General features: G+C 44.5%; 1 long non-coding RNA gene across 1 annotated transcript; it reads left to right on the plus strand.

Annotated features, from left to right (window-relative positions):
* The first annotated feature begins 1,505 nt into the window (after positions 1 to 1,505).
* Positions 1,506 to 26,712, plus strand: Gm38409 (predicted gene, 38409). Its single transcript, NR_153767.1, has 4 exons — positions 1,506 to 1,587; positions 3,938 to 4,052; positions 24,599 to 24,728; positions 24,889 to 26,712. It is a non-coding gene; the product is annotated as a predicted gene, 38409 (long non-coding RNA).

The following is a 26,712-nucleotide window of genomic DNA, read 5'->3' on the forward strand; positions in this document are numbered from 1 at the left end:
TAATTTGGTTAAGAAAAAAAATTCCAGTAGCTTAATAAATGTCTCTTGGATATCTCAGAAGAATAACATTAGAGGTTGTGTCTGAGCAGTATGGTCAGGTGACTAGTTTTTTTTTTTATTAGGGTGCATTATTTCGGTGTAGAAAGAGAAAACTTATTTAACCAACTTTTATTCAGTTTGTGGGCTAGAGCAGAGGATGAATAAAGTTAGGCCCTCGCCTTTGAGAAGATCAAGCGGAGATATTTGTGGAGTAAATCAATATTTTCAGTGTGTTATAGGAGCCATAAAAACTGCAAAGGACAGGAGAGAAAGAAAAAGAGTAATTTGCTGCTTCAAGAGAGAAAGGAAGAAGGGCTGGGGTGACATCTCAGTTAGGGAAGCATTTCTTGTGCAAGCATGAGGACCTGAATTTGATCCCCAACACCAACTCTCAAAGCCAGGCATGGGACACACACTTGTAAACCCAACTCGGGGGAGACAGAGACAGACCCCCGGGGCTCTCCAGTTCCTGTCAGCCAAGATGAGACAACCAGTAAGCTCTACTAGTGAGAGAGCCTATTTCAAAAAAGACAAGGTGGGGGCTGGAGAGATGGCTCAGTGGTTAAGAGCACTGACTACTCTTCCAGAGGTCCCAACAACCACGTGGGCTCACAACCATCTGCAATGGGGTCTGATGCCTCTTCTGGTGTGTCTGAAGGAGCAATGGTGTACTCATATACATAAAATAAATAAATAAATCTTAAAAAAAAGACAAAGTAGACAGCTTTTCTTAACATCTAAGACATATGTGAAACCAAATGAACATGCATCTATGTGCTCTTATACATACCTACACACGTACATATCAGAAGTGGGATGGGAGGTAAAGGGGGTAGAAGGAAGGAAGGAAGCTGAGCATAGTGGTACCCCAGAGTGGTAATCCATGACTCAAGAGGATGATCATGAGTTGGAAGCCACCCTAGAAGAGAGCAAGATAACTCCCTCCTGTCATCAAAAAAAGAACAGGGACCTCACAGACAAGGAAGACTCTCTCACAAGCTGAAGCCTAAAGACTGGACAAAGCTTTCATTGTGATGATGAGGGACAGTGATGGGTGCGGAGAGAGAGGAATAAACAAAGGAAGAGGGAAAGAGTCCGTGCACACTCGGAAGAAAGAAGGACCTAGCTTTAAGTGGACAAGATGGCTGAGTTTTCTTTGGACAGAGTATGGAGGTCCTGACACCAAGACATAGTCATAAAACACCAGAGAACCATTTCCTTAAATGACAGCGATTCCCTGGATTCAGCCTTGCTCCAGGGTAAGCTGTGGACAGACTTCTTTTAATGGGAAAAATATCTTGGCAGGCCCACAGTGTTGACTTAACACATTTTTATTATGTTTTGCACAAACATAAAACTGGGTAGGACATTTTGTGAGTACCAAGCATCTGTAAAGTCAAGTTCATTTAAGTAGACGGAAACGAAACTCACAAGGCAATAAAGCCCATCAACTGAAACTAACCAACAGTGTTTTTTGGCAGTGGCTGGATTGCTCTTCCCAGCAGGAGCTGGGTGCTGAGGACGGCCGCCCAGTTGCTTTGGAGTTTGGTATGTCTACGCTTCTATGTGATGTGATGACTAAATTTTCCTATCAGTTTCTTCTTTTCAAAATGACTGGAAACTTAAATTCAGACAGCATGCCTGACAGTATTTAATGTCAACTTTATGAAATGCATAATTTATCTATTAAGCCCGACTCTGTTCTTCCAGCCATCTGTTGGGGTACGTCATTTTCATGACGTGAAATCAAAGTCTTCATTTATTTAAAAACATGAGAAATAAACACCAGAGCCAATGACTGTCTTTCAGTTATAAACTATCACTGGAAAATGTTATCATTGTGTTTGTGAGTGCTATTGATTTTAATATGAATACAAAGAGGGCTGGGGGGTCATAGCTGTCATTATTACATAAGGCCTCCTCCTCTAACTCAGAGGAGCCCAGCACAGGCTCCTTGTGTTTCCTCCTCCATCGGCAGAAACACAGTTCTGGCATCATGTGACCCTATGTGTTAATTTAAATGCTGTGAATATTCAGATAATTACCTGAATAATATAATATCAGAATGTTATCAGAAAATAATTATAACAGCATTAAAATAAAATGTAAATGTAACATTTCATAAAGAACTTGTAGACCCTTATTTGATATTTAGCCATCCCAGGATGGTTAGATGTACTGTGAGAAGGAGTGGATTATAGTAAGGATCCTCTCCTCCTCTAAATCTCTCTTATAATGCAAACTGGTGATGGGACTGAGGTGATGAGTCAGTGAGTACAGAATCTGCCTCACAAAGACGAGGAACAGAGTTCCATTCTCAGAACTCATGTACCTGTAACCTCAGCTACATTGACATGGGAGGAGGACGAGGAGGAAGAGAGGAGGAGGGGGAGGAGGACGAGGAGGAAGAGAGGAGGAGGAAGAGGAGGAGGGGGAAGAGGACGAGGAGGAAGAGAGGAGGAGGGGGAAGAGGAGGAGGGGGAAGAGGACGAGGAGGAAGAGAGGAGGAGGGGGAAGAGGAGGAGGGGGAGGAAGAGGAGGAGGGGGAGGAGGATGAGGAGGAAGAGAGGAGGAGGGGGAGGAGGAGGAGGAGATCCCTGGGAATTTGCTGGCTGGCTCACCTAGCCTACAAGGCAAGGCTCTAGGACAATGAGAGGCCTTGTCTCAAACCAAAGATGGAAGGAGCCTGAGGAATAACACCCAAAGTTGTGCATTGACCCCCCCCCCTTCACACCCACACACACACACATACACATGCACAGAGCAGTAATGATGACCGTCAAAGACAACTGGAGTGTACACCTCAAAAGATGGAGAGAGCTTATTGGTCTATGTGTTGTGTACACTCCTCTTGCTCCTCCTCTTCCTCACGCCTCCTCCTCCTCCCCGTTAGCCCTGAACCCTGTCTTCACAAAACCTACTCTTGGAAAAGATCAGGTCTTGGCGCATCAAGGGGGACCTCCACCCTGCTTCCTCCAAGGGCAGTTTGCAGTGTACCGTGCTCTGCCTTCTTAAGCATTTCTTTTTGTTCCCTATTTTCAATCCCTTGCACAGGTATTCCAGATATTAATAAATAAGTCCAGGGGGTGGGGAAATATTTGGTGGGGGGAAAAAAGAAAGAGAAGCTCAGGGCACACTAGGGAGGTGGTGAGCCCTCGGGACATTTCAACCCCGAACATCTGGAGCCTGAGTCACAGGAGTGATGACAGCAAGAGTCGCACAATTATAAGCTGGGCAGATTTGAAAATTGATCCCGAATCAAACAACCGCTAATTTTCCTGGTCCCCTCTGGCAATCATCCTTTCAAACTACTCAGGGTTTTAAAATATGAAAATAATGAACCTCTGGCAAGCCCCCTTCCTTCCCTCTTCTTCCCCCTTCACCGGCTTCCCTCCCCTCCTGGACTCCCTTCTGGTTGGCTATCTATATTCAAATTACATGCTCCAAGCTGCTCCCTCACAAAGTTCAGGAAGAGTTCCCCCTCCCCACAGTTGCTGCTAACCTGTAATTGCCTGCTGTATCTTTTGCTCCATTTGGAATAAGTGTTGTTAGCTTTGCCACTTGGGCTAACCCTCAGGAATGTGACCTGTCATTAAAGAAACTTCTAAAAATATCGTCTTGCACCTCACAGTTTCCGTTCCGGCTTGGTGTAATTCTCTACAATATGTTTTATTTGAACCTGCTAACCTGCTCTGAAGGGGATTGGGGCAGGGGGTAGGATGGCTGCCGGCGTTGCCTGTCACTTGCAGTGTTTGTCTCCTATAGAATGCAGGTCCCTGGGTAGTTGAATAAAAATGAGGAGGAAGAAATGAAGGGACAGCTTATTGACACTCACATCCTCCTCTGGTCTCCTGTGGTTGTAGCTGAGAATTTGTTTCTCTGTCTTTTTTTCAAGTAGGGCACTCAGGAAGGGCCACCTTTACGGAAAAACATCCAGCATGCAATACTGCCTTTGTCTGCTTCGAGACACTGTAACAGAGCAGCCGAGAGTGGGTGATGTGCAAACATTGGAGGTATGTGTGTCTCCATACTGGAGATGGGGAAGTTCAGGACGGAGGGGGAGCACATATGGCTGGGCCTTCCTGCTGTGTCATCACATGGTAGAAAGCAGGAGGCAGAAAGGGGGGAGGACACTCACTCTATGATGAGAAATCTTTTCCCACCAGAAGCTCCCTTTATAATAGCATTAACCCATTCGTGAAAGGAGGTTTCTCGTGACCTAATGACCTCTTAGAGACTTCGATGTCAATAGTCTTACCCTGGGGGCTAAGTGCTGTGGCAGTGAGTTTAAGCCATGGCAAGTGCCTATCTATCAAACACCCCATAGGACCAGATACTGCGCTGTCTGGTTAGAGCTGATGGCTTAGGAAGACTGTGGTACCTATCATGGGTGTGCCTACTGTGCCTCCATGACTTACATCACACTGCAGATGTAACCATGCCCCACACGGGTCACCTCCTGCCTTCTGGAATCTGCCTTGGAACAAAATCCTGCCGTGGAGATCTAGGCTCTGCAACAGAGGCCTTATTACTGCTGCCTTCACTTCCTGGTCCCTTCTTGGGAAATCAGGCTGAGATGGGGTTTCCACAGGGCAGAAGGGGACCAGTGCTTTTTCTCTTTTGATTCATCCCAATAGACACGTCAGCATAGGTAGGATCTGGACGGACTAGATAGCGGAGGGAGGGTGAATGCAGAAATATTGTCAATGAAGGAAGAGGAAAGGGAGTTTGAAGATGGCTGGTGGTCCTGCCTATAAACCAGTGAAAGATTTACCTAGTTACACTAAGTGGTGTATGTGAAAATGGTGAAGACATTTTACACATTTTACACTGTGTGCATGTCGCCACGATTAAACTACTTCAACTTTACTAGGTAAATTTAAATTTGTATAGACCTGTAATAACCTCAATTTATTGGTTACATCCAGAGTTCTAAAAGACATAGTGAACCAACATTGACCCAGGGTAGGCTAAGTTGAGACAAGCTTCCGCAACAGTGTAAAGCTGCCGTGATATTATAGTTATGCATGGACTCTTAGACAACATGCTCTGTAACTAGGGAAAAATTGGGAGAGGGGTCTTTAAACAACGTTAACATCACTGTAATAGTCTCCAATGAAAAGGCCTCTCAGGGAAAAAGAAAACTAAGCGCCCGCAGTACAATGGGTAAGGTGCAGTCTCCATCCTTCAAGAGTCTCAGATGGAGGAGATATGGATGAATGAGACAGGTGATTCCAATGTGGAGTGGTACCAGCATGCAAAGTAGATGTTCCTAACATCCCAGGATCGGGGACTCAACCCCAACATCCAAATATCACAGGCCGGACTCACAGACTCCAGAGAGTCCCACAAAGATGTTTCAGCAGGTGCCATCAGACACTAGAACAACAGTTCACTTGTGCTGGAGAGAGAAGCAAAGTGTCAGCTCTCAGGCAAGCATGGGCTGGTGGGAACGAACATCCCTTCTCCAACTGGGCAAGGAGGGATGACGCTCTCTTGCGTGCTATCAGAGTATTTTAAAGAGCGCTGAGTGTATGCACTGAGAAATAGGCAAGCAGGACAGAGCCGGTCTCTGACATCCCAGCCGGGTACTTGCTACCATACTGAGAGTAAGGCATGGAGATAAGGGACCATAGAGAGGTGTGACTAGACCCTTATAGGGTTTGGGGCAATACAGGGAAGGTGTTCTGTATTTCCTATCCTGAAAGTTTGTAGGTAGGAAATCTTCTCTAGCTATCGGAACCATCAGAGCGTGAAGGTATTGTGGTATCATAGCCCTAGGGAGAATGTAGAACAAATCTCTTCTCTTCCTAGTTCTCAGAGAGGCAGTGTTACCTGCATCTGCAAGGGAAGAGACCCAATGATATGTCCATCTGAGGTGACTGATCATACAGAGGGACCTGTGGGAGACCCCCTGGGTGACTTCCCTTCTCCTTTGCACACAACATTAGCACACCTATGTACAGAAAGGGCATAGGCTTCCATCCCCCACCACACTACTCAAGCCTGCTTAGTCTTAGCTGTCCCACAAGCAGAGCTAAGCTCTCTCCGTTTCTCTCTGATAGCACTTTGTCATTTCTGCTGAACCTGAGTCAGTCACATGGCTGTCATAGCTCTGTTCTACTCTCATTCAGCCAAAGCAGGTCTTTGTGGTCCTATTATGGAGCTGCCTGTGTGTACTCTGAAGCTCTGGGGTTGTAACACAGTTGTTATTAAACATAGCGAATGGAATAGGAGCCTATTGTAGCTTGAAGGAGCAGCGAGCTCTCATCCCAACAAAGGACTGTGGTCCTCTCCTTCACAGCAATGGTGGTAGGATCAACATTAATAACTCATCTTTTGTGAAAGCTTAAATCTGATGGGCCTGGTATTAAGTACTTTTTAACATAATAGCTCTTATTTCTTAAAACAGCTCACCACCAGCAATACCTATGCAAATGACTATGGAGTACTTCCTGTGACCCTCATTCTTTTTTCCAGTTTCATGTTGACTATTTTTATTAACCTCCTTCTACTAATGGGGACATTTAGAACCAGAGTGATTGAGTATCTTGGTGTCAGATTATCCACACAATTCGAGTGACTTTGCCCTTGAGCGGGAGGCATTAGCATAATGTGATGGTTAATCTCCTTTGTCACCTTGACTGACTTTGGAGTCACCTAGGAGACACCTAGGAGAATGTGTCTTTGAGGACCTTTCCATAGAGGTTTAACTGAGCAGGAGACCCACGTTCAGTGCAGGTGGCACCATCACATAGGCTGGGGGTCCCATACTAAACACAAAAGGAAAAGGAGAGACTCAACTGAACACCTGGCATAGAGATTCCAGGACTCCCTGCCTCTGTTTACTCTGCCACACCCTTCCCACCATGGTGGATCTTAAACCATGAGCCGAGGGTGACAGCAACCAGTATCTAGCACACACAACATTCGTGGTACTTCAGACTGAAAAGAGAGAGTATTAATTTAGGACCAGATATTTAAATGCTACATCTCAATCCAAAATCAACAGCACTCCCTGAGGGAGGCATCTCTACTTACCTGCTCAACTGAACTTCAGGCATCTTCTAGAAGATTCTCTGTTGTTCTAGTTTGAAATCCACAAACATTAGAATACACGAGACAGCTGGGAGAGCCCAGGGTTCAGGCACTTCATTCATACTGCATGTGTGATACTGGCCTGTTTTACTACAAGAAAACGCTCAAAGGATGGGTAGTGCCCAGTATGAGGCAGGAGGACAATTTGGAGGCCAGTCTGGGCAACTTATCCAGGCTTTGTGAAAAGGGCTGGAGGTATGGTTTAGTGGTAGACTACTTGCTCAGTGTCATTTAGTTCTAGTTCACACATTCAGTTCTGAAACAAACAAGTAAATAAATATAACAATAGATGTTAAAACGCTCTTATTTTCTCAGTGTAGTCTGAGGAGGAAAAAACATGACAGATTTGCAAATATCAACTTAATCACGTATCCAAAGATAGAAAGTATTTTGTTCACTAGCATAAGGAACAAGTCAAAGAGGCACTGTTATAATATAACTGGAGACAGGAAGTTTTAGAAAATGTTAAATGTGGACTCTTAGGAAATTTTCATAGCTTACATTGAGGTTGTTATGCTAATAAATAATAGTGAGATTCTGAATCCCTGGCCTGCTTATTTTAGAGAAACTAGGGGAATAATTGTACTAATAACTGGATAATTATTGAGTGATTTCTATGACTGATATGTATGCGTATATATTAATTTAAGACGTATGCAGATAATACATAATACATGTGTTTTAAATTGATCTAGTACCCAGAAGGAAAGGCCTAAGAGATGCTGGTGTTATTCTTTTTATTCCCAACGCACCAACAGAAAATTGAATGTGGTGGTTAGCTTTCTGTTACTGTAGCAAACACCTGAAGTTAACCACTGACAGGGAGGAAATGCTTCCCGGGCTCAGAGCTTCAATCCACTGTTGCTTGGCCTTGCTGCCTTTGCACCTGAGACAAGGCAGTGTGTGAAAGGAGAAGCATGATGGGGAGGAAGATGCTCCCATCACGGCAGCTAAGCCTCAAGATGAAATGAAGTACGGAGCTGGACTCGAGGGCATGACCACATTGACTTAACTCCCTCTCCTTGGCCCTAAATCCTAAAGACTCCACTAACCTTCCAATAGCATATTAAATCCCAAGCCCCAGCTGGTAACTATTTTCCCATAATGTGCATGTGTGTGTGTGTGTGTGTGTGTGTGCGTGTGCGTGTGCGTGTGCGTGTGTGTGTGTGTGTGTGACAAATTTCTCACACAGGACACCAAGAAAGCATGTCCACTGTTCATTTACCCCCCCCCCCCAGTTCTTTAATCAACCCTGAGGTGCTAAATTGTATCTCTGTGATCAAACACAACTTCTCTGAAACTTGTAACCACTAAACATAGGTGCCTACGGCTCTCCAAAAAGTTAAAAACACTGCACAAATGTTGGTATTACTAATTTTACTGGCTTGAAATAGCATTCTTTTAAAACAGTCCCTAAATAGATGATATTGATACCCCCAATTAGAGCTGAGTTTTGCCCCTCCAAATGACACCTAGCATGAAGTGCTGTTGGAACACCTTACGTAATTCCTCCTAGCCCTTCCAAAGCCCAAAATATTACTCTATGATGTCAGGCAGAAAGACGATATTAGAGAGAAAAAAGGTTTTATAACTATTTTTACTAAAGAAAAAAAAAAAAACAGTAACTCTATCAAGTCACCTACCACTTGAGGGTGAAGTTGCTTTCTCAAATCAAATACATCATCCAAGAACAAAGTCTCACCATGAAGGCACCAAAAGGCACAAAGTCTCCCAAGAATGCTTTTCAACAGGGTCGCTAACATGGTGCCTCAAGCAAGAATCGAGCCAGTACCCGGATGCAGCTTCCATAAGAAAACTACAGTATCCACCCAACCGTGTTCTTTTCCTAAGTGTTTCTCTTTTAAAAGTTCACCATGCTTAATACTCTTATCTCAGACATTTCCCCCCCCCAAGTGGATCCTCTCTGTGTGAAAACTCTAGAGTGGTCCCATCCTTCTGTTCGGAGCCTCTTGGCACAGAGTTGGCACTCAGCTACACTTGGAGTCAGAGCTGCAAGCTGACCTGGTGAACTCTCACGCCGCCCCCAGTGCCCCCAACATTTAATATCCTGAGCTACAGGACGGCGAATGATGCTTGTGTTAGAAACAGTCAGGACAAAGGTCAGCTGCTGAGGAATGTCCCCAGGACCCCGCTCAGCCAGCTCAGTGGGGCTGATGCAGGAGGGCGTGATGAGAAAGGAGACCAAGGCCTGCAACTGTAGGAGCCCTGTTATCCGAGCCAATGTAAACACCGAACCACAAATACTTCCCCTTCCTCCTCCAGGATCCAAATGTCAATTGCTTCCAGCTTCAAAGTTCGGAATCTCCACCACACCTCCCTTTGATTCAGACTTGCTTGGAAGGAGAACAACAGGACTGACTCCATCTGTGTGGTAGAGAGTTTGCTAGCTGAATAATCAGAAGATTCAAGGCGTGCCCCAAACCTGGATCTCTAACTCACCCTAGAGAAAAATCTGGCCATCTACCAAACGACCACACAAACAACAGGTCAACCTCACAAAAGGCCATCCTCTAGGTGGGTGGGACCCAAGACAGGCTTTTCTGGGATGGTTTAAGGGGTGCAACTGTGCCATAGTAGGAGGCTGGTGGCTGCGGGGGAACAGGGGCTGAAGGTCAGAGCAGCATCTCAGTTTTTCCTTGCTCGCCTTCCCAGCCGGCACATTCTTTTGGCCAACCACACTGGACCCTATTTTACCACCCCTTTTTATTAGCAAACACATCCCAGCCCTTCAGTGTAAAAGCAGCTGACCTAATGATCCACTGTGATCTGTCAGCCAAGCGCTCAGCCCGCTCCAAGTACTTTTTGGCTTTGGTATGAGTGGTCTGAACAAATATTTTTGGTCGTCTATATTAATCTGCGACACGTGACTCTTCCTGGGAAGACATAAAGAAACAGCTACTCCTGCCAGAAAGGGCACTCACTGGCAGACCAAATGAGCGATCCAATCCAGATCCAGCTAAGAGAGCCAATGAGTTTCTTGGGGTTACTTATAGAAGCATGGGAGACTCTTGGAGAGCTGCATCACCAAAAAGTCTTCCTCCAAGTATAGATGACTCATGAACAGCTGTGCCAGGGGAGTCCCAACCCTCAGCCACCTTCCAACTCATATACTTTAGCTCAGCCACCGCACACACCCCACAAGTCCATGAGGAACTGAAGCAGGATTATGTTCAGCTGGAGGGGCTGAAAGGAGGGGTGGGTGACTGGACTCTCAGGTGACAGTCTAGTCATCTTCCCCTCCGCCCTCAAGGAAGGAATGTTGGCAGCCTCGGTACCATTACTACAGACCTAGCCTGAACTGCCAGGTTCTACTTCATCACCATGACTGCAAGGTCCTTGGTAGGTTATTATAGTTACTGCCTTGTGGTGACTATGGTCCTCTTGTGCCCACGGGAAACAGCTCCATCCTGTCTTCTGTTTTTATAACAAAATACACAAAGCAGGGAGGTCAAATATCCAAAATGCATGGCACTTGCCCTGAGACGGGACCCCTCAGTTATATCATGTAATGGTGAATGGCCTTACGGTAGAGTGCATGAGGAAGGGAGATGTCACAGACATGAAGTCAGCGACAGTCGGGGTTCAGACTATAGCAACCGTCCTATGAGAACTAACAAGGATCCCATCGTTTCTCCTGAGGACAGCGGCCCCTCCCCCACCTAACCAACCCCAACCAGGAGCCACTTATTAAAGGTTGCCCAACATTACTCTATGTGTATGAATGTTTCCTCTGCGTGTAAGTCTGTACACCACATTTGTACAGTGCCTGAGGCCAGAAGAAGGTGTCAGGCTCCCTGTGACTGGAGCTACACAGATAGCTGTGAGTCTGTCACATGGGTGCTAGATTTGGAAGTCCAGTCCTTTGGAAGAGCAGCGGATGCTCTAACCACTGGGCAGTCTCATTATCTCTTGTGTGTTTTCAGAGTTGTAACACTTGCCTTTGGCTGTCTAAGATCCCTTCTTCTACCCTGCTCCAGCACCCATGACTCCAGCACACCAAAGCACACTCACGATGACTTTTTAGGTGCATTCTAGCTAGGTCTGCCCAGCTTCCACTGCTTTTTTGTAGCACTTGCTGTTTTGTGCTGGTAGAGGAGGAGAATATAAGGAGCAGAATCCCTTAAACACCAAGTTGAGCAACCCTAGGCTCATTCCAGTGGTCGGTGGCACTTCCCATCCCCCCACACCCCCAGTCCGGCTCTGCCTCCAACCCTGCCTTTCTCTGACCAGCTCTGATTCCGGCCTCATTTCCATAACAGGCTTTTGTGTTGTTTTTCCCTCTCCCGGACCATACTTTCGTGATACATAATTTCCCTCGGGTTCATAGGTTGGAATCTGACCTCTGTTTTTGCAGGGCTCTGTTCCTGGCAAGGAAGAGAGAGGGCCTTTTTTATTTTTTTATTATTTTTTATTTTTTGTCAGAGCTACTTGGAGCTCATCGGTGGCCTCTGCACTGACCCTTCCAGGCACCGGTGCTGATCCACAGGCTAGCTCGCCCCAAATTCCTTTCAGGAGTGAGAAAGTGCTTGGTCACAGCCTCCTCGGGATTCATAGGCTAGTGAGAAGTGTATGCAGAAGAGAGGATGCAGGTTTTAAGGTCTGATGGGTCTGGATTCCAAGCTTGTTTTAATCACAAACTTGCTGAGCGGCAGGGGAAAGACTGCGGGAGCCTTAATTTCTCCCTCTGTGGAAGGGAAGATAGACACCTCCATCCCCGCCTCCACCCTTGACCTTGACCCATCTGTCCAGGGTCGCTTTCCCCGGCTTCTCTGCTGTAGAGGTGTTTTCCCTTTCCTTAAGGAGCGGTTGTGATTCAAGCAGGTGGGTGGTTTAAGATGTAAACCAGTTTACTGTTCTTATCAGACACATTTATCTATATGTGTGTTCTTTCTCCTTTGTCAAAACCTTCCCAGTCTTGTTCCCAACTCGGAGCCAGCCTGGTTTCACTCTTACTATTCAAGCTTTAATTTACATATTATTTACATAACCTCAAAGAGTCTGTCTCCACCTCAGCACACTACCTCAAACACCTCTCTTTGAATGCCTGGGGTATCTAGATATTTCCATAGGTAAGTCCCATTTCTTATTACTTTGTGTCCTGCCCTAGGCTGTCCCATCACAGAGGCTCTGTCTGGTTCCTTAGGCTTTTCTGTCTGTGGGTTTCTCAGACTTTCCTTGTTTTTCAAGACCTTGACAGCTCTGAGGGCATGGATTTAGTAGTTTATTAGCCACTCTATAATTTGCATTATGTCCAATGATAAGTTTATCGAGCTGAAGTTATGAGTTCTCATCACACCTCCTCAAGGGTACTGTACGGCTGTCCATCTGACCTGTCCATATTGAAGTTGACCTTGGCCATCTGTCCAGGGCCGCTTCCCCCTTGTTTCTCAGCTGTAGAGATTTTTTTTTCCCTTCCCCATGTTGTTCTCTTGAGAAATCAGTCGTCATGTGCAGAGGAGTTAAGCTCCTTGAATAGGATGCTTCAAAAGGAAAGATTTGGGAAAATTAAAATTCTATGTGGGACAATCATCTTCTCTGTTTATTAACCAATTTATATAAGTTTGCACTATTGACTATTTACCCTTTGTTTTAGATCTATAACTTAAACCATTGGAGTGGGTTATCGTATTGCTCAGATTCCTCCAGTTTTGAACCTAGGAAACTCCTTCAGTTTAGCTCTTGTGTTCCTTTAGTATTATGGTTAGCAGTGTTTGTATACGTGAGAGGTGTGTGTGTACATGTGTGTACAAGCACACACTGCAGTCCTTTGAGTAGCTATTAGACTTCCCCAATCACATCTCCTCTACCCACATCTAAACCTTAAAACCAGCCATTTCCTCTCAGAGCTCCGATTCTTCCTATTGGAGGGGGTATTAAAAACACTGCTAGTCACTGTTCTCCCTGCCGCTGGGGTGTCTTAGCATCAAGCAACTCACACACCCATACATACTGATACATAGTGCTAGGTGTATTCTTTTATATTTAAAGATTTTAAAACTGTTTTACTCATGTGTAGGTATGCAGGTATGAACACAGGTACTTACCACAGAGGTCAGAGGAGCTGGAGTTATAGGCAGTTTTAGAACTGAATTTAAGTGTTCTGGAGGAGAAGTAAGAGCTCTTAACTACTGAACTATCTCTCCAGCCCTGTTACTTTATATTTATACTGCAGTAAACAAAGTTTGTACTTCAGTATTGAGGTTGACCATGAGCATCCGACTGAGGTAGATTTTACCATGTTTCTCCATTCTACATATGTCTCTCTATAAATATTAGGGAAATTTATAAATATATAATGAATAGATAGATAGATAGATAGATAGATAGATAGATAGATAGATAGATAGATAGATAGATAGTGTACTGGATAGTTTTGTGTCAACTTGACACAGCTGGAGTTATCACAGAGAAAGGAGCTTCGGTTGAGGAAATGCCTCCATGAGATCCAACTGTAAGGCATTTTCTCAATTAGTGATCAAGGGGGAAAGGCCCCTTGTGGGTGGGACCATCTCTGGGCTGGTAGTCTTGGTTCTATAAGAAAGCAGGCTGAGCAAGCCAGAGGAGGCAAGCCAGTAAAGAACATCCCTCCATGGCCTCTGCATCAGCTCCTGCTTCCTGACCTGCTTGAGTTCCAGTCCTGACTTCCTTGGTGATGAACAGCAGTATGGAAGTGTAAGCCGAATAAACCCTTTCCTCCCCAACTTGCTTCTTGGTCATGATGTTTGTGCAGGAATAGAAACCCTGACTAAGACAGATAGGTAGATAGATGGATAGATAGATAGATAGATAGATAGATAGATAGATAGATAGATAGAACCTCTCCCCAAGCAGAGGCAACAGCAGACACAGGACCCTAACCCAGAGAAAAGTGGTCATATTTGGAGGAGAGAAGGGCACTGGAGGAGAATGCCATGCAGTGACGTTGGTTAAACAAACCATGCTAAGCCAACTGGACCTTTTCTACAGATCCTGTGAAAGCACTCAGGGGTCTTAAAGCTGGACAGCGACACTCAGACTGTAAGCAGATCACTGTGCCTCCAAAGGAAGACTAGAGCATGCATGCCTGAAAGAGGGAGAGCAGTGGGGATCTGCCACTGTGGCCCAAACAAGAGGTAACGGTGCTTTAAACTTCCCCGTATTCCAGAGAAGTGGATAGAGGCCAGCTGTGGTTTTGTAGATACTCTGATGAATCAATTAGACAGATGTTAAGGACAGAAGAAAATGATCAAAGATTCCTTTCTAGATTATGATTCATTCTACCGCATGACAGAATTGTTTGTTACTGAAGCGAGGGAAGAACTGATATAGCTTAATACCTATTAACTAAGGTAACAGCTAAGGTTTTATGTTTTGTTCTATTTTAAACATGTTAAATGGAAAACATCTACTGTGGACATCAAGCAGACAGTTAGACCTGTGAGTTAGGAGAAAGAGTGTAGAGCTGAGAGACAGCTTTGGACATCCTCATTATTCAATATTTAAAGCTATGGATCTCGGCAAGATTTTATAATAGGGGGAACAGTGGTAAAAAAAAAATACATAGTAATAAGCCTTGTAACCCTAATAGTGTTTGGTCAGAAAGTAGAGGAGTTGCCAGGAAACCAGGAGGGTGACTAGAAACTGGTCTCATCAAAACAAAGGACAACATTTTAAGAAAACCAATTGAATGCTGAGAAGGTGGCCAGAGATCAAGAGTGCTCGACATTTTTCCAGAAGACTTGAGTTCAATCCCCATGTCAGGCAACTCACAACTGCTGTGAATCCAGCTACGGAGATCCAGTGCCTCTGATCTCCAGGGCACACTGGCTCACTCATGCGCGCGCGCGCGCGCGCACACACACACACACACACACACACACACACACACACAACTACATTACGACAATTAACTTCTCAGGCCAGGAGGAGGAGTGCTTAAGCTTTACAAAGGGAAACTGTGCAATGTCGTCTTCAGAAAAGTTTCCTAACAAAGGTCCAACATGGAGACAAACCAAGAGAGCTAATCAAGACCCAGTGAGAATATTGAATAAAAGAGAAACTTATAAAACTTGTGACAGACAAAAAATAATAGCATACGAAAATACTGCTTATGAGTGGCTGTGCTGTAGAAATCGGAGGACTCAGGCAAATAAGACAGCAAATGGCCTCCTAAATACATCTGCTGGCTCTGAGGCCAGTGACAGGTCACGCATGTGAGCATGCCGATAGGAAAAGAGAGGCTGGCGAGATAGCACACTGGTGAAGAGTGTATAGTTCCCTCGCAGACGACCCAAGTTCAGTTCTGAGCACATCATGTGGCTCATAATTCCTATACCTCCTACTGCAGGGCATTAGATTTCCTCCAGCCTCTTCACACAAGCGCAGTGTACATTCATACAGACTCATACATATAAATAAAAAAAAAAACCCAAATCTTTAAAAATAAATAATATAAAAGTGAAAGAATTGTTAATAACTTGAGTAAAAGCATACGACTATTTTTCTAAAAAAAGAAGGTTTATAATAGAGAACTCTCCCAGAAGACTTCTTTTGTTGCTCCTGTTTTTTGAGACAGGGTTTCTCTGTGTAGCTCTGGGTGTCCTGGAATTCACTCTGTAGACCAGGCTGGCCTCACACTCAGAGGTCTGACTGCCTCTGCTTCCTGAGTGCTGGGATTAAAGTTGTGTGCCACCACAATTAGCTCAGAGGACATTTTAAAAGTGTCAATAAAAGTGAAAATGTATAGCTGGGTAGTGGTGGCACACACCTTTAATTCTGGCAAGGCAGGGGGCAGGGGGCAGGGGGCAGGGGGCAGGGGGCAGGGGGCAGGGGGCAGGGGGCAGGGGGCAGGGGGCAGGGGGCAGGGGGCAGGGGGCAGGGGGCAGGAGGCAGGAGGCAGGAGGCAGGAAGCAGGAGGCAGGAGAGAGATCTCTGAGTTCTTGAGCCCAGCTTGGTCTATAGAGTGAGGTCCAGGACAGCCATTGTTACATGGTAAGAAATGCTAAAAGAAGGGATGTGAGGAGCGGGTGTGGCAGCAGTCCCAAGATGGCGCCCGGGACAGCAGCTAAGTCTTATGACTTGCACCTGACTTCCTCATACACCTGAAAATAAGCCACGACCATTGTGAGAGCTGCGCAGATGCACCATGATGCTGGCGGTGTAAACAAGTCCATATTTGGTGGAGACTGCCCCTGCCGTCCTGATTGGCTGAAGCTGCGTGCCTGGTAAGGTGGCATGGCCTGCCCTGAGTGGATGGGGGCTGAGAGTATATAAGCAGACCTCCCTGGGTTCCCGGGGTCCCCGTAGCAGCATTGAGGCGTTCCTGCAATAAAGGCTGTTGAGAAGAACCGGACCGGGTTGTGTCTTCCTTGTTGGCTGAGGTGGGCGTGACAAAGAGAGAAAAAAGAATGGAAACTATGTTCTAGAAACCCACATCATAAATTGGGACATTTTAAGGTATAAAGACCAAAAGTAGTATTTACAAAGTTTTCCAGAAATAAAAACTAAGCTGAGGCCAGTGAGGTGTCTCCAAGGCTAAAGGCTTCCTGTGCCAGCCAACCTGAACACAATCCCAAGGACAAGGAGAAAACAAACACCCGCAAGTCATTCTCTGACTTCCGTACGTGCCACGAGAGGCTGCATTGCCTCTGAAGAAATGAGAATCCATCTGACGCCAGACTTAAATCACATCACCAAAGGCAGATGGTAACAGAGAAATATTTTCAAAATGTTGAAAGAAATTATCTTGAAGCCTAGACTCTTCTATCAACAGCAACATTCTTTTACATGTAAGCATGTAATAACGCCATTTTGTGCACACACAGCCTTGCTGCAGATATCTCGTTGGAAACACTCCGGAGAAAGCATTCAAGCCAGAAACAGTCAACGAACTGGTGTTGTATAACGTAAATGAAGAACTATAGATTCATCCAATTTTAAATGCCAACTGGAATTAAAATTCTAGATTATAATAACAAAATAAAGAAGTGGGATAGGAAGGTGAAAAAAAGACAGTTTTATGTGTGCATTGAGATGCACGAATTCTAAAGAGAAAGTTAGTTAAGCAGAGTCAATGTGTACATGCTGCCAGCTGTAACATTACCAATTTATTCCTGTTGTTTATTACATGACAGATAGATATGGAGGCAAACACATTAAGTTAAATTAAGATGTTATTTTAAAGTCTTTCAAAGAATTGGAAATAAAAGGTGATATCTGTATCTGTATTTTTAAGATTTATTTTATTTGATGTATATGAGTGCTTGTTTGCATGTGTGTATAAGCACCGCTTGTATGGTCCAAAGGAAAGCACTGGACCCCTGGACCAGGAGCTCTGGAGCACCATGTGGGTGCTGGGAACCAAGCCAGGTCCTCAGCAAGAGCAACAATGCTCGTAACCACTGAGCTCTCTCTCCAGCTCCTTATCTTCATAAAACTCTAAAACAAACATTACATAAAATGTTTGTATGGAACTTTTGGAATTTTATGAACACACCTCTTTTAAGACCTAGAGTAAAGTACACAATTTCCCCATTATTTGTGCTTTAAACGGCATTTACTATAAAATGTTGAAGATTAGAAAGGAAAAAAAATCAAATTTATCATTATTTGTCGGTCACCTCTATGGAAAAAAGCTAATAGGATCTGCTAGAGTAGGTGTGAGCCCCAAGTCAGAGTCCTTCAGTGTTAAATCAGTACCACCAATTGGAAATAACATAGAGCTGGTTATGGTGGCACACACCTTTAATCCCAGCACTTGTGAGGCAGACACAGTCAGATCTCTGTGAATTTGAGGTCAGCTTGGTCTGCATGAGAGTGACCCTGTTTCCAAAAAGAGAAAAAAGAAAAGAGGAGGAAGAGAAGGAAGAGGAGGAGGAGGAGGAAGAAGAAGAGGGGGAGGAAAAAGAAGAAGAGGAGGAAGAAGAGCAGGAAGAAGAAGGAGAAGAAGAAAATTAATTAGAAAAGTAGACAATAATTAACTGGCAACATGCAAAATGGGAGAAATCTTGGACATATAAAGGATTAATATCTAGAAATATATTTTCAAAAACTCAAAAAGTTAACTCCAAACAATATATAATCTAATCAGTTACTGAGATAAACTAGGCACAATGGCACACATATGTATACCAGCAATGAGGAAGCTGAGGCAGGAGACCCTAAGTTTGAGGTTAGTCTGGATTGCATAATAAGCTTAGGGCCAGCCTGGGCTATGTCACAAGAGTCTGTCGTAACCAAACAAGTAAGTATTTCAACAGAAATTACTAAAAAGAAATACAAATGGCCAATAAATATATTTTAAAATGCTCAACCACTTTAGCCATCAGGAAATCCAATATACACTAAGATTCCATCCTATGCCAGTCAGCTCTCAGCACAAAAACAAAGGGCTAAAGAAGGCGTGGGGAAAGGAGACCTTTATGGTGGGTGTCTTAGTTCCTGTTCCATTGCTGTGAAGATTCACCATGACCAAGGCAGCTTTTATAAAAGAAGACCTTAACTGGGACCTTGCTTACAGTTGTGGAGTCCATTATCATCACTGTGGGAAGAGGCAGGCACAGAGCTGGAGCAGTAGCTGAGAGGTAGAGAGAGAAAGACAGAGAGGCAAAGAGACAGACAGAGACTGAGGGGAAAGGGGGAGGGAGGGAGGTGGAGGGAGGGAGAGACCGGATGTGCCTGAGAGAGGGTGTGGGCTTTTGAAATCTCAAAGATCACTCCCAGTGACACAACTCCTCCAACAAGCCCACACCTCCTAATCCTTCTCAAACAGTTCTGCTCCATAGTAACTAAGCATTCAAATATGCGAGTCTATGGGAGCCATTTTTATTCAAACCACCACACAGGGTAGGAAGGTAAATTATTCTAGCTATTATGGAAATCAGAATGGAAGGGGCTTAAAAACTTAAAAACAGACCTAACATGATCTAGCAACACCTTCTTTGGTGTATACTTGAAGGAAGTGTTTTCATACAAATGAGAAAACTGCATACTCTCACTTGATATGGTGCTAGTGACAATAGCTAAGATAGAGAATCAACCTGGAGACCTATTAACAAATAAATGGATAAAGAAATGGAAGATCTAAATAAAATGGAGTAGTTTGGGACCATAATGAAGAATGGAACCATGTCATTGGAAGGACAATGAATACAACCGTTAAGTGAACTAAGCTAAACACATTTTATGTCATGTGTGGAAACTTAAAATGATGACCTGAGTAAGATGTCCTTGTAATCTTAGCACTTTGGAGGCTGAAGCAGGAATTTGACCATGGCTCAAAGCCACTATATGCCAAGTGATAAGTTCTAGGACATCCTGGGCTGCATCACAAGTATGCTGTTTCAAAACAACAACAAAAAAAAGACATGGATAAATTGAATAGTTCAGGTGGAGGAGGAGGAGAAGGAGGAGAAATTATGGATGGCTTAAAAACAAAACAATGACCTAGCAAAATAAAATCCCTTCTATGAAGCCATAGCAGCCTCTCAGAGAAACCTGTAAGACTGCAGTATTCTTGGATGCATCAACTCCATAACAAGAATGCCATAGCACATGTGACAGAAGCTATGCACAGGGATACTGCTTGCCAAGTTCTGAATAATTATAAATTGTTAAAAATAAGGTAGCAGCCAACCACCAGGGGTTGACTCATGGTTTCTGGAGATGACAGAGGGTACAATAGTTTATTCTCTTGGCTATTTTTCTCATGCCAACTTAAGGAAGGTTTATTTCAGCTCAAGTTTAGGGTTACAGTCCATCTTGGCAGCAGGAGCAGGGCTGGATGATGACCCTGCATCCACAGTCAGGAGGCAGAGAGTGACACGAATAGTGAGTGAGCTGCTACACAACTAATTCAACCTAGGACCCCACCCCAAAGGATGGCTCCACCCATATTCAGGATGAGTCAGTCTCCATTAAGCACTCTCATATACATACCCAGGGATGCGTCTCCTGGGTGATTCCAAATCTATCCAGTTGACACTCAGGATAAAAATATTCTAAAGATACTTGGAGAAAGAAAGCACATTAGAAGATTCTGAAATACCAAAGTACAAAGAAAAAGAAAATCTAAAAGAATATATGCCAAAACATTAAAATATTTCTGTTACAGAAGGGACCTTATAAATGATTTTAATTTCAACTTCATTCTTTCCACCACTGCAAATTTGCTACGTGAGCATATACTTGTTTTATGATAAAAATATGTAATATATTAATTTTATAAATTATATTGGAGAGATGGAAATATAAATTTACTGTCTCCTTCCTCCAATGTATTCATATTTAAATGTATTCAAGGAAAACGTAGTATGAGGAAGCATTAATAATTTATATATGGTGAGCATGGTGAGTATAAGGATTTTACCGGGCTTCTATTTTTATTCCAGTCTTCTAATTGGCACAGGTGTTCTAGCTGGAATCAACAGCCCTCAACTCCAGCTATGGATCCAATGGCCCAAACTCTTCAGATTTGCTCAAGCAAGCTGAGTTGCTCATCATCGTGATTATACTGGGAGGATGGTGCTGGGAGCACTGGATTTCCATGTGTCAAGGACGTAGATGCATACTTAATTCACTCTGGCACGCTCAGTGTAGTTATCAAGAAGTGACTGGCGGGAGGGTGGGTGAGTCTGCAAAAACAACCCAAGGATCATTATTCTCGAGTTCTTCACCCACTCATCCATTCCTTCGGCTCCAATACAGTTTTTATCTTTATGATTATGTATTATGTCACACAAGAGGCTAATTACTTGGAGATGGTGAAAACAAAGAAAATACAATCCCCAGTCCATGGGGGTCTTGAATATGTGAGTATGTATGTATGTATGTATGTATGTATGTATGTATATACACATATGCACATGTATATATAACTGGCCCTCCTCCCTCCATACCTAAGAGTGTCCCAATAGCAGATTCAACCAATGTCGATAGAAGTTACTAAAAATTTAAGAAATGATTTTTTAAAGTAGGGGCTGGGGATGTTTCTCAGTCAGCAGAGTGAGTGAGTGCCATGGATGAAGCCCTAGGTTCAGTTTCCAATGCTGAGTAAACTGGGCATAGTGGTGCATGCCTGTAATCCCAGCGCTCGGGAGGCAGAGGCATGGGTATCAGAAACTCAGGTCAGCTTCAGCTACCTAGTGAGTCTGAGGCTGGTACAGGCCACATGAGATTGTCTAAGTATAAATATGTAAAGAACACAATGTACAATGATTCACATAGTATTAGGTGGTATAAATAATCAAGAGGTAATGTCAAGTATACGTGAACACAAAAGTGGGGGTATGTGCACATATTAAAAACATCTTATGCAAGAGACTTGAACACCTGCAGGTTTTAGTGTCCTTGTGAAGAGGACTGCAACCAAGCCCCTGGGGACACAGGGCACAGCTGTAAGGGACTGACTTGCACTCAGGTGAGAGGTGATGCTGTGTGACCTGAGGACACAAGCATGACAGCAGTCTCTCTGTGTGACAGCTGGAGAGAGTGACACTATTTCAGCTCCTGCCTCTCTTCATCCCAGCATTCCCCATGGCTCTTGCTTTCTTCTCCAGTTCCTGGATTTCTCCATCGATGATTCCCGTCTCCTCATCCACCCAATCCAGCGTTTTTTCCCCTGAAAATTGTTTAACATATGTCTTTAATATGAAGGAAAACTTTCCTTTTATAATCCTTTAAAACACAATTTACCACTTACGTATTCTGGGATTTATAAAGTCTAGAGGATTAAAATATATAATGACATATCAAAAAAGGACACTGGCACGTTTAACACATTTTACAACCTCTATTTTAAGAATTTTGGGAATTCCAGCATCTTGGCCCCACTCACTCATTTTCTATGTCTTTGGGTCGCACGTCCCGGCTTGTTGCCAGTTTCTATAATGTTTTGCTGTGTGTTGAACACTGGGTTTGAAAGAACAACAGAAACAAAAGAAATGAGCAGGTATAAGCTGAGGAGAGGCTGGGCCACTTGACACAAACAGGAAAAAAAATTGTTTGTAGGCTGCAGAGTTGGCGCAGAGGTTAAGAGCACTGACTGCTCTTCCAAAGGTCCTGAGTTCAATTCCCAGCAACCACATGATGGTTCGTAACTATTCATAATGAGATCTGGTGTCCTCTTCTGGAGTGTCTGAAGAAAGCTACAGTGTACTTACATATAATAAATAAATACATCTTTTAGAAAAGAGGAGAGAAGAGAAGAAAGTTTCCAGAGGAGAGGAGAGGAGAGGAGAGGAGAGGAGAGGAGAGGAGAGGAGAGGAGAGGAGAGGAGAGGAGAGGAGAGGAGAGGAGAGGAGAGGAGAAGAAAATTGCTCAGGGGCATGGCATGCTGTTGTATGCACTTCTCTAGAAGGCACTGGGATTTGAATGTGAGGGACCCAGGGATATTGAGCTCTGGCTGATCTGAAGCCTCTGCTTCCTGGCTCCAGCCTCCCTTTGTACAGTCTTGTCTCCACGGACTCCATTATGCTTCTCTCACTATGATGGACTGTATTCTTTCAAACATGAACCAAAATAAATCCTTCCTCCATTAAGTCACATACTTGGTCACAGAGGAGAAAAGTAGCTCAGATAGAGTCTTTATAATCTTAAAGAAAGACAACTGTGGGCATAATAAGAATTCATGGTGGCTCATGCCTTTAATCCCAGCACTTGGGACACTTGGGAGGCAGAGGCAGGTAGATCTCTGAGTTCGAGACCAGCCTGGTCTACAGAGTGAGTTCCAGGACAGCCAGGGCTACACAGAGAAACCCTGTCTCAGAAAAAAAAAAAAAAAGAATTCATGGTCAGGGCTGGGCTGATGGCTCAGTTGGTAAAGCCAACCAGACTACCTAGCCAAAAAGATGACCCCAGGTTCAGTAAGAGGTCCTATGAAAAAGTAAATTGGAGGGTGATCGGAAAAGATATCAGAATAACATAGACTTCTGGCCCTCCACAAGTATGACATACAGATCACACACACTTCTACACATATGTGCACATACCCACAAAAATATGTACATATACCCCACACACACATACAAACTCACACACACTCACTCACATACACTCACACAGACACAGGCACACACAGAGACACACACTCTCTCTCTCTCTCTCTCTCTCTCTCTCTCTCTCTCTCTCTCACACACACACACACACACACACATGAATGTGAGATAATCATAGAATTAATGAATTGAGAGGTGTTATGGTTTGAATGCCCCCCCACCCCCCGCCTCCCATGCTCATGTGGACAGCTTGGTTCCAGAAGAATGAAGCTATTCTGCTGCAGTGACTGACAATGCAGAAGGAGGAGCTAGCTGGAAGAAGTCAGTGACTGGAAGCATGTCCTTCAGATGTATCTCTGCCTAACCCTCTTCTTGACTCTGTTTCCTGATGGCCAAGAGGTAAACGGCCCCCCGCCATGCCTCAGGCCCACAGCAATGGAACCAACCTCCCATGTTTCAAATCCTTTGGGACAATGAGCCCAGATAAACCACTCCTCCTTTTAGGTGTTTTCATTTCTTTTTTTTATTTGTCATTATTGTATGTGTTTGAATGTTTTGTCTGCATGTATGTGCTGCACCACATGCGTTCAGCTCCTGAGAAGGCAAGAGGAAGGCTTCAGATCCTCTGGGACTGGAATTACTGGAGATGGTTGTGAATATCCATGTGGGTTGCTAGCATTGAAGTCTCTGCAAGAGCAGCCAATGTGCTTAACCATTGAATAATCTCTCCTTTAAGCAACCTTTAAGCTGTTTTAAGAGATACTTGTCATAGAGAAAGAAAAGGGGAGTGACAAGAGAGCTGACAATACTCCCCTTATTCTAACGTAGAAGCGTATTGACCTATCTCAAGCACACATGAGAGCAATTCCTTGTGATGTCACACTTCAGTGGCCATTGAAGGACAGAACAGGTCAGTTAATAGATTAAACACAGGAAGAAAGCAGAGACCAGTAGGTATAGACCTTGCTAGCTAAGATAACGACTCATTGCATGGGTTGCTATGTTCTAACTCATTGCATGAGGGTGCTATGTTCTAACTACAGCAACCAGCAGAGCCCAGTTCTAAGATCTGGCCACAGAGCTGAACAACTAGCAGAGCAGAAAGGCATACCTTCTATGAGTTCCTGCTGTCAGGCTTTCCCTGGGTTCCCACTGGCTGGCCTAACATGGAACATTGAAGACCCATGAGCTCAACTGTTAACTAATGAATGCTTGGTTTTAATGCACATCATACTGGGCCAGAAGTGGGATCGGCATTCAGAGACAGGTGATAATACTTATGATGCAACAATCAAACCCCTCTTTATAGTCCTATGGCTCAGCAACAATCAAGCGATGCAAATATATTATTAATATCGAAACAAACCAAGACGAAAGCTGTCAGGATGAGGTGGGAAAGAAACAAGGATGTTTTAAGACACTGCCAATTTTGAAAGATTTTGAAATCTAAAATTTTCCCTTTTTTCAGGTTCAACAGTCAAATCCATCAGGAACCAAAATAATCTGAGCTTCCAACTTCCCGATGAGGGTCCTTCTAGAAGCCCTGGGTGGGCATTTTCACCGTATCACTTACCGCTTGTCTCCTGGCATTTAAACTGGTAACATAAAACTCAGGGAAGGGGGCCTGTTTTTAATATCTAAACCACCAAGTCTAAATCTGGGTTTGTGAGCCTCCAAGGCTTCATTAAAGGGGAGGATAATATCAGCTTAGGCCTCACCTCAACCCTCGAGACATCTGAATTCTGATTTATGACCTAGGCTGGACCAGCAGAGGCAAGCAGGAAGTCTCGCGTTCCGTTGCTTTTCAAAAATGCAAAATAACAGTGAAAGGTACCAAACCTTGCTCCGTTGCTGACGGGATCGCCCACGGGGTCACGGAGGTCACCGGAGGTCAAAGGAAGAGTCTAGAACAAGCTGTTTCTTCCTCTCGAATTTGTTGCTGAATGATCAAGTGATCGCATTTAGATTCCCCCAACTTTCTGAAAGTCTCAGGCGACAAAGAACAACGTTCCCTGCATTTCGAGCACCTGCTTTATGTCTCCTCAATGGAGGGGTGCCGGGGGCGGCAAGGGGACATGCCTGCCTTAAAGCAGGGGACAGGAAACAGTGGTGATGCCCAGGATGCACGCACTCTGTTATACAAGCTGCTGGGAGGCGATGATCCCTTCCAACTATGAACACGCACACCCGATAAAACCTCCATTCAGTGTTTAAAGGGTAATTTTTAAGGTTCCATTGGGGGGGGGTGTTAATAAGTGGGCTGTCCTGGGTAAGAGTCAACATGCTTAAAGGTAAACAATATCTTACAGTATAAAAAGTATTTTCACATGCACAAGCTAATTAATGCAGAGCCTTTCTGTGAAGGGGCTTTCTTTCTATAGAAGCACATTCAGGTACAGGGATGGCCAGGACATCCTGAGCCCATGTATCCTGGCTCAAAGCCCTTTCTCTGTGGCCTGGCTTGACCCCGGAATACAGAAAACCGAGCCCGAGGATGCCACGAGGATGCCCTTCTAGGGTATCAACACAGTGAAGTTACATGGGGTTAGAGTTGAGTGAGTCGTTAAGAAAACACAACTTGACCCTTTTCATTGCACCTATAAGAAATGAAGAGTTCAAGAATGATGCTGCAGAGCTGGGAATACAGCTCAGGTGGTAAGTACCTGGGTTTGACCCCCCCCCCCACTCCCCAGCACCCACATAAAGATAGGTCTTGTACTCTACGTGAGTGTTCCACACTGGGAAATAAGCATGGAGGAGGTGGGAACAGGTTGGTTTAGGGGCTCGTTGACTATTCAGACTAAACTAGCTGGCAAGCTTCAGATCTTCAGGAGCAACTTTATCTCAAAGAGTAAGAGGGGGCTGAAGAGACAGTTCAGCTATTAAGAGCACATATCCAACCATGAGGATGAATGTTCAGTTCCCAGCCCATACAGAACATGCTAGACATGCCACGAACTTGTGTCACTACTGCTCCGAGTGGTTCGATGCCCTATTTTGGCTTCCATATGCAGCATGCACAGGCGCACACACTTGTGCACACATCCATACCTGTATTCCCTTGATGTGCTTTAGTCCAAATTTAGGAGAGGGGTGGTTCTGCATAGCCCTGGCTATCCTGGACCAGGCTGGCCGTGAACTCAGAGATTCACCTGCTTCTGCCTCCCTGTTGGAGACCATAACGTGAGAAAGCGAGCCTTTCACAATCTCCCACCCTGACAAGCCAAATGGCCTTGTGCTAAGGAGCAGGTCGTCACTCCCTCCTCCCTGTTCCCTTCCTGGCACCTGAGACTGTAAAAGCTGAATTATAGTCCCCTCTTCCTTATCTCTTCCTGACTCCCATGACATCCAAGGACATGAATTATGTCCTGACACCCAAGGCTGTTAAGGAGGATTTCAGATTTCGGAGATAAGACCCAGAGTGCCCGCCGCCTGGAGCCTGACTTTGGCCCTCATGTCCCCTGATGCCCACTTCTTTGTTCTTTGTTAATTCCCCCTCAACCCCTCCCTATATTCCCCTTGCTGTATGCTTAAAACCTGGCGTTTCAGCCTAATAAACTGAGACCTTGATAGGAACCCTCT

This window comes from Mus musculus, chromosome 14, assembly GCF_000001635.26.
Source record: "Mus musculus strain C57BL/6J chromosome 14, GRCm38.p6 C57BL/6J".
In the NCBI taxonomy this organism is placed as follows: domain Eukaryota; kingdom Metazoa; phylum Chordata; class Mammalia; order Rodentia; family Muridae; genus Mus; species Mus musculus.